The 6,372-nt window shown below is 44.8% G+C and overlaps 1 non-coding gene and 1 pseudogene across 1 annotated transcript; both read right to left on the bottom strand.

The window, feature by feature from the left end:
- Positions 1-1,927: 1,927 nt before the first annotated feature.
- LOC145127222 (small ribosomal subunit protein uS11c pseudogene) lies at positions 1,928-3,252 on the bottom strand (annotated as a pseudogene).
- Positions 3,253-5,417: 2,165 nt separating this feature from the next.
- Positions 5,418-5,504, bottom strand: TRNAS-UGA (transfer RNA serine (anticodon UGA)). The gene has a single exon. It is a non-coding gene; the product is annotated as a tRNA-Ser (tRNA).
- Between the last annotated feature and the right edge of the window lie 868 nt (positions 5,505-6,372).

The raw sequence follows: 6,372 nt of genomic DNA, 5'->3' as shown, positions 1-6,372 counted from the left end.
AAAGTTTAAGGGTAAGCTGTCCAGATGGATTCCATAAGGATGGACGTGGTGCGTTGAACACTAAGGCCTCTCCACTCGACGTAATCAGGATTTAGACTCAAACAAACCCAACTAAGCCCTGAGGACACCTTCTAATCGGAGGGCACAATCCAGCATTTCTTACAAAGTCTTACAACGGATGTGAGCTTAACAACCCTCGTGCCATGCCCAAGCCCTTACCTTCGCCCTATACCGAAAGATATTAGTTCATTGATCAACTACCACTTGATCCCCTAGGTAAAGGAATTTCTCTAAGGTGCCAAAGAGTCCCCTCCTAATAAGTAGGGCTTTGCTGGTCTTGCAAGCATTCGTCTACGTTTGCTCGCAAAACTGCTAAGGTTAAGATAGCCAATCCCATTTTGTTTCGGCAGAAACGAAGAAATTTCGAACAGTGTATTATAGTCGACGGGCCTCTAGCGACGATCAGACCCAGATAATCAATGTATTCATCGTGCCCCCCCTGGTTCGGTGAAAGAATTTAGATTTCCCGATGAGGTAGCCTGCTGGGACTTTGCTATAAAAGGGATTAGCGGCTTAATGCATGGATTTGAGCTGTGAAAGGCCTTGTAAGTGCCTTGCTCATGCCTTCCCGCCTTACTATGTCAAAGAGCAAAAAATGCACTCAATGAAGGCCACGATCGATAGTAGGGGTTTCTCTCTCAATTAACAAGCCCAGGGATCACAGACGAGATCTAACCTAGTGGTTTCGCTTTAATTCATTAACTATACGAAGATCTTATTTCTTACCTACTAGATCGATTGAAAGAAGCCTTCGGGTTACAGTCAACTCATAAAATACTCTCCTAAGGAGATATTCTTTCTATCCATAAACAGAAAGGGGGAGAGATTCCTGCTTGCCTACTTCGCGGATCGAAGGGAGAAGACCTATTCAAAAAAAAAACAGACAAGAGAAGAGATCAAGATGACTACCAAATTCATACCAGAATCCTTGATTGTACTAGCTTAAAATCAAGACCACAATGAGAGACATTCGATCCCAGAATTAGCTCTATCCACCTCCAATGAGATGTTTTAAGCATATGGGTTAGTGGCAGTTGAATGAAACTAGAAAGAGTGGCAGTTAGATCCTTGAAGGGAAAGGACTTGGCTTCATCTCCCACACCGGTTAGCAACCGAGATAAGAGTGAAACTAAAGCGGGAAGGAGATGAGGATCCGGATTCTATATTCCATTTTTTTCTTTTTAGTTTGAGTGAACACCCGGTAGCCAATCGATCAGGACTAGGAGCTGCACCAAGACGGATTAGTTCGCCTTCGGGTTCTTAAGAAGAAAAAGAAGATCCCGGAGTTCTCTTTCTAGGTTGAGGAGATTGCTTTTACTTTCTTGTTAAACCTACCCGAAAGAGAGTGAGTGGTGGATTCAGAGAAAAGCTATTCTTCTTAGCAGTTTCACAAGTGAATGGAATGATTCTTCCCCCGAGGGTGACTTCACTACCTGGATCCTCATCTCTTGAACTCGTTCTGGCAGCTAGTTTAATGGCACCGGCATCTCATCTAGTCTAGATCGATTCCCTAAGAGCTTCTTCTCTAGCAGGCGATTTGGCCCATTTTATCTTTCCTGGTAATAAGGAAAGGCCTTTCCCTATCACGACCGCCTTCCTTTATTCGGAATTCATTCGTCTCAAAAGAAAGAGCTAGCGAACCACATCAATTCCATTCCAATTATCTCTGACAGAGCAGGATAGCTGCCATCAACCCTTTAGAGCGAGGGCCCTCCGAGACCAATGCAGAAGGAATAAGAGCCTTTATGCCTTGAGCCTTGAGCGAAATCATTGACCCTGCGCCTGGTTTGATTAGGACATTGCCGCATTTCATCTCAAAGAGGATCTAACTCTTTCTTTCCGGCTTAGCCGAACTACTTGGCTCGGATCAATTCACTCTTTCTTTATCGCAAGCAAATAGCCAAAGAGCTGATGAAAGAGCACCGTCTTCTCTTATTCCTGAAAACATCTTCAGAGCAGTTATTACAAAAAGACTAGCATCTCTAACAGGAAAAGCAAGCAAAGACCTCCCCTTTGGTTTGGTGGCCTCCTTCCTTGATAAGAGTGAAAGCAGAATCAGAATCAGACTCTTGGACGTGGGATCTTGCCTAAATAAATTTCCATTGAGCGGGGTAAGTCTAAAAAAGCATTTCACCGGCACTCAGCCCTTCCCCCCTTACTCCAAGAGCCGAAACAGCCTCTATTCCTTCAACAGCAGTTAGGCCTTTTTCTAATCCTACAGCCCTTCTCCCAAGAGTTTCAGAAAAGGCTACCGACTTGGCCTACTTTGACTACGCTATTCTTCTCATTTCGAAAGAAGAAGAAGTAGCCCCGCCGACGACAACAGATTCAATAGCTGGGGATCTTGCTAAGAATGAAACTCCTAACCTTAAATCATAGAACCGGGGATGATTTCCAAGAATCCGAAGTTGGAACGGGGAAAAAAAATCCCCAGTGGGTAGGGAAGCTGCCCATCCGTTATAGTTGCTTCAGAAAGATAAATTGGAAGGTTGGGCGATCTCCTATCCTGTCCGGTCGTTGTGGCAAGCGAATCTATTGAGAGATATATTGAGCCGGTAAGCGGGATTGACTTGCCGAATAGTGATATGATGTCACGAAAAACGGCTGCTCATTTCGTATCTTGAAGAAAGTCAAGCAGGAATAGATGGCCTGCCCCTAGCTCTAACTAATATCTCTACTTTGATAGCACAGGAGTGCTTTCATTCCCTGCCACCCGCTTCTATAACTGGCTATTCCTTATCGGCATTTCAAGACAAAATCTTTCATGATCCATCCCGGAATTGGATATAGAATAGTTGGGATATTCAACAGGGAGGGAACAGAAGGGGATGACATCAGAAGTAGGATCGTCGAACGGTCTTCTGGCTCCGTGGCTCCTGACCTTGGAAGATGGGATTCCGAGACCTGGACCCTTTTTCATAACTTCCGCTCGTTGCATACCTTGCTCCACTACTGTACAGCATTTCCCGCTGCAGTTTGAGCAGCAAATGGTGTCCCTCTTCTTGTACCCCCTCTTCCACAAGTACCGGCGGAGGCCCAATAAACCACCCGACCCCTTACATCTGTAACAGTCACAATGGTATTGTTGAAGCTTGCTTGAACATGAATAAGTCCTTTTGGTATTCTACGTGCACTCTTGCGTGAACCAAGACGTCCATTCTTACGTGAACCAGTTTCTTTTTTTTCTTTCATTCCGGGGAAAACCTCCTTGAAGTCTCAACTAATGGGGGAGGAGTGAGATTATACAACCCGCCCTTTCTCTTTTTTTCACAAATAGTCAATTTAGGATCTAATTCGCAGAAGGATTACCATATATAACACAAAATTGATCCGCCGATTCCTTCGAATCTAGCCTCCCGGTCTGTCATTATACCTCGAGAAGTCTAAATAATTACAATCCCCATCCCGCCTAAAATTTGAAGAATTCGTTGATAGTTAGAATAGATTCGTAGACCAGGTCGACTGATCCGTTTTCAATTTTGAAAAGTTCTGTTAGGTTCTTAGTAGCAATCGGCGACCTTTTTTTCTTTTACTTCACAGAGCTTTTCGTCTCCTTGATAGCTGGAAGTTCTCCAAAAGTATGAAAAGCTGGAGGACTTTGTACCATCCATTCCGGTGTGGTTGGATTCTGTTCAACAGCCCAAGGACTTGGAGCGCATCTTTTGTTGTTTCCACTGCTTGAAGTGATTGTTACGACCACGAAGAAACGACAAATCCCAACTACAGATATATAAGAGCCAGAACTGCTAAGGGCATTCCATCCAGCGTAAGCATCTGGATAATCTGGAATGCGACGTGGCATACCCGAAAGCCCTAAGAAATGCATGGGAAAGAAGGTCGGATTAACCCCGAAAAAAGTGATCCAAAAATGGATTTGACCTAAAGTTTCAGGATATGTTCGACCAAAGATTTTACCTACCCAATAGTGAAATCCTGCAAATAAAGCAAAAACGGCTCCCATAGAAAGTACATAATGGAAATGTGCAACCACATAATAAGTATCATGTAGAGCAATGTCTAGCCCAGAATTTGCCGGAACGATTCCAGTGAGTCCCCCTATGGTGAACAAAAATATGGACCCTACAGCAAATAACATGGGTGTTTTGTATTGTATCGAACCCCCCCACATGGTAGCGATCCAACTAAAGATTTTGATTCCAGTGGGGACAGCTATGATCATGGTAGCTGCGGTGAAGTAGGCACGGGTATCAACGTCTAAGCCCACAGTAAACATATGATGAGCCCAAACAAGAGATCCAGGAACACCTATACTGATCATGGCATAAACCATGCCTAGATACCCGAAGACCGGTTTTCCCGAAAAAGTAGAAACGATATGACTTATGATACCGGATCCAGGCAGAATGGGAATATACACCTCTGGATGACCGAAGAACCGAAAGAGATGCTGGTATAATATGGGGTCTCCCCCTCCAGCGGGATCAGAAAAGGTTGTATTAAAGTTTCGATCGGTTAATAACATGGTAATTGCCCCTGCCAGTACCGGAAGTGATAATAAAAGTGGGAATGCTGTCACTAGAACGGACCACACAAATAGGGGTGATCTATGCATAGTCATTCCAGGTCCACGCATGTTGGAGATAGTTGTTATAAAATTGATAGAACCTAAAATGGATGAAATACCAGATAGATGAGGACTAGAAATTGCTGAATCAACTGCTCCTCCAGAATGGCTGGTAATACCACTTAAGGGCGGATAGACCGTCCACCCGGTGCCACTACCCACTTCTACTAAGGCTGGGCTTAATAGGAGCAAGAGACTTGGTGGCAACAACCAGAATGAAATATTATTTAATCGTGGAAATGCCATGTCAGGCGCACCTATCAGAATCGGAACAGACCAATTACCAGATCCACCTATCATCGCCGGCATAACCATAAAAAATATCATTAAAAAAGCGTGAGCCGTTATTAAAACATTATAAAGTTGATGATTCCCACCAAGAATTTGAAAGCCGGGTCGTGCTAATTCCATACGAATCAGTACTGAGAAGCATGTGCCCATCACTCCAGCAATGGCACCAAAGATGAAATATAGAGTCCCTATATCCTTGTGGTTAGTGGAGAACAGCCATCGGACCGGATTTGTCGTAAAATTGAGATTCTTTCGTTTTCTTCCTTATCAGAGAGGGCCCCTTGTTGAGCGGGGCTTCTTTTTGAAAAAGGGGGAGTGAGGGCTTTCCGGACCTTCCCCAACCGGAGGGCGGAAGATCACGAAAGGGAGACAGAGTCCTAACTAAATCATAAAACAAGCTACCATTCCATCTATCATATCAGTCGAGTCGATCCGATTCGTTCTTATCTATAGATAACGCAAGAGAGAACTTATGACCTCGCGGATGGAGAGGGATTCGAACCCCCGGTATTCCTATCAATACTTCGGTTTTCAAGACCGACTCTTTCAACCGCTCAGACATCCATCCCCTTCGCGCTTCGCCCGCCCTATCTATCCGCGCGCTGGCAGGTAGGGCCTTATCTATGTGATTCGCTACGCTTGCTTGCGCCTATCGGCAGATTCTATTGCCTGCCGGTTAGCGAAACTTTTCCGGTAGTACGAATCGCTACGCTTCGCTTCTTTCTATATGATAATATGCACCTTGGTTGCTGCGCTCCCTGCGGGTAATAGCAAGAGAGTGAAGAAGGAATGATCCTCCGAGTGATTGAGTCCAACTCAAGCGAGTGAGTGAAAGGCGTGGCAAGAGAGCGAGTTCTACTCGCGAACGATCAGCAAGTGAAGGACCGATCCTTTTGTTTTGCGCCACCAATACTGTTGCGAGACTGGTACTTGGCGGCTCACGAGCAATATATAGACTAAGGTTGCCCATCACTCCCTCGCTAAGGCCCTTTCTATTCTCTTTCTAGTATGGTTCCTTCATAAGAACACGGAACGCCCAGCTTCGCAGAGCAGCTCTCTCCCCAGACCAGAGCATAGTGTGGAATCTGGGTCGTTTCATCGAGCACCATTTCTTTTAGATAGAAAGGTATTCTGACTTTATTGGATCAAATAAGAACCTAAGCCTTCTACTAGTTTGGACAGACTAAGCTCTATTTCATAGATTGGACTCTTTTACTGTGATTCGCCCCTACTAGTAAGAAGCTGTTCGTTCCCTGGATCCACGTGTTCCTAGTCGGGCCTAAATGGATGAATGAAGAAGCGCGCCCGGGTAGACTTCAAGAGCTCTTTCTCTGCGTATCCTCCTACTTCTTATTCTGGGGGTCATAGAAAGATACGAACCGCCTACTCTTTCAAGCCCTACCATTAGATTGAATAAAATGAAAGCTGCTTGCCCT

The sequence above is a fragment of the Lactuca virosa genome, chromosome 7 (assembly GCF_052849685.1).
Source record: "Lactuca virosa cultivar CGN04683 chromosome 7, Lactuca_virosa_CGN04683_v6, whole genome shotgun sequence".
In the NCBI taxonomy this organism is placed as follows: domain Eukaryota; kingdom Viridiplantae; phylum Streptophyta; class Magnoliopsida; order Asterales; family Asteraceae; genus Lactuca; species Lactuca virosa.
The sequence above is the reverse complement of the archived record's forward strand: the minus strand, read 5'-3'. Positions and strand labels throughout refer to the sequence as shown.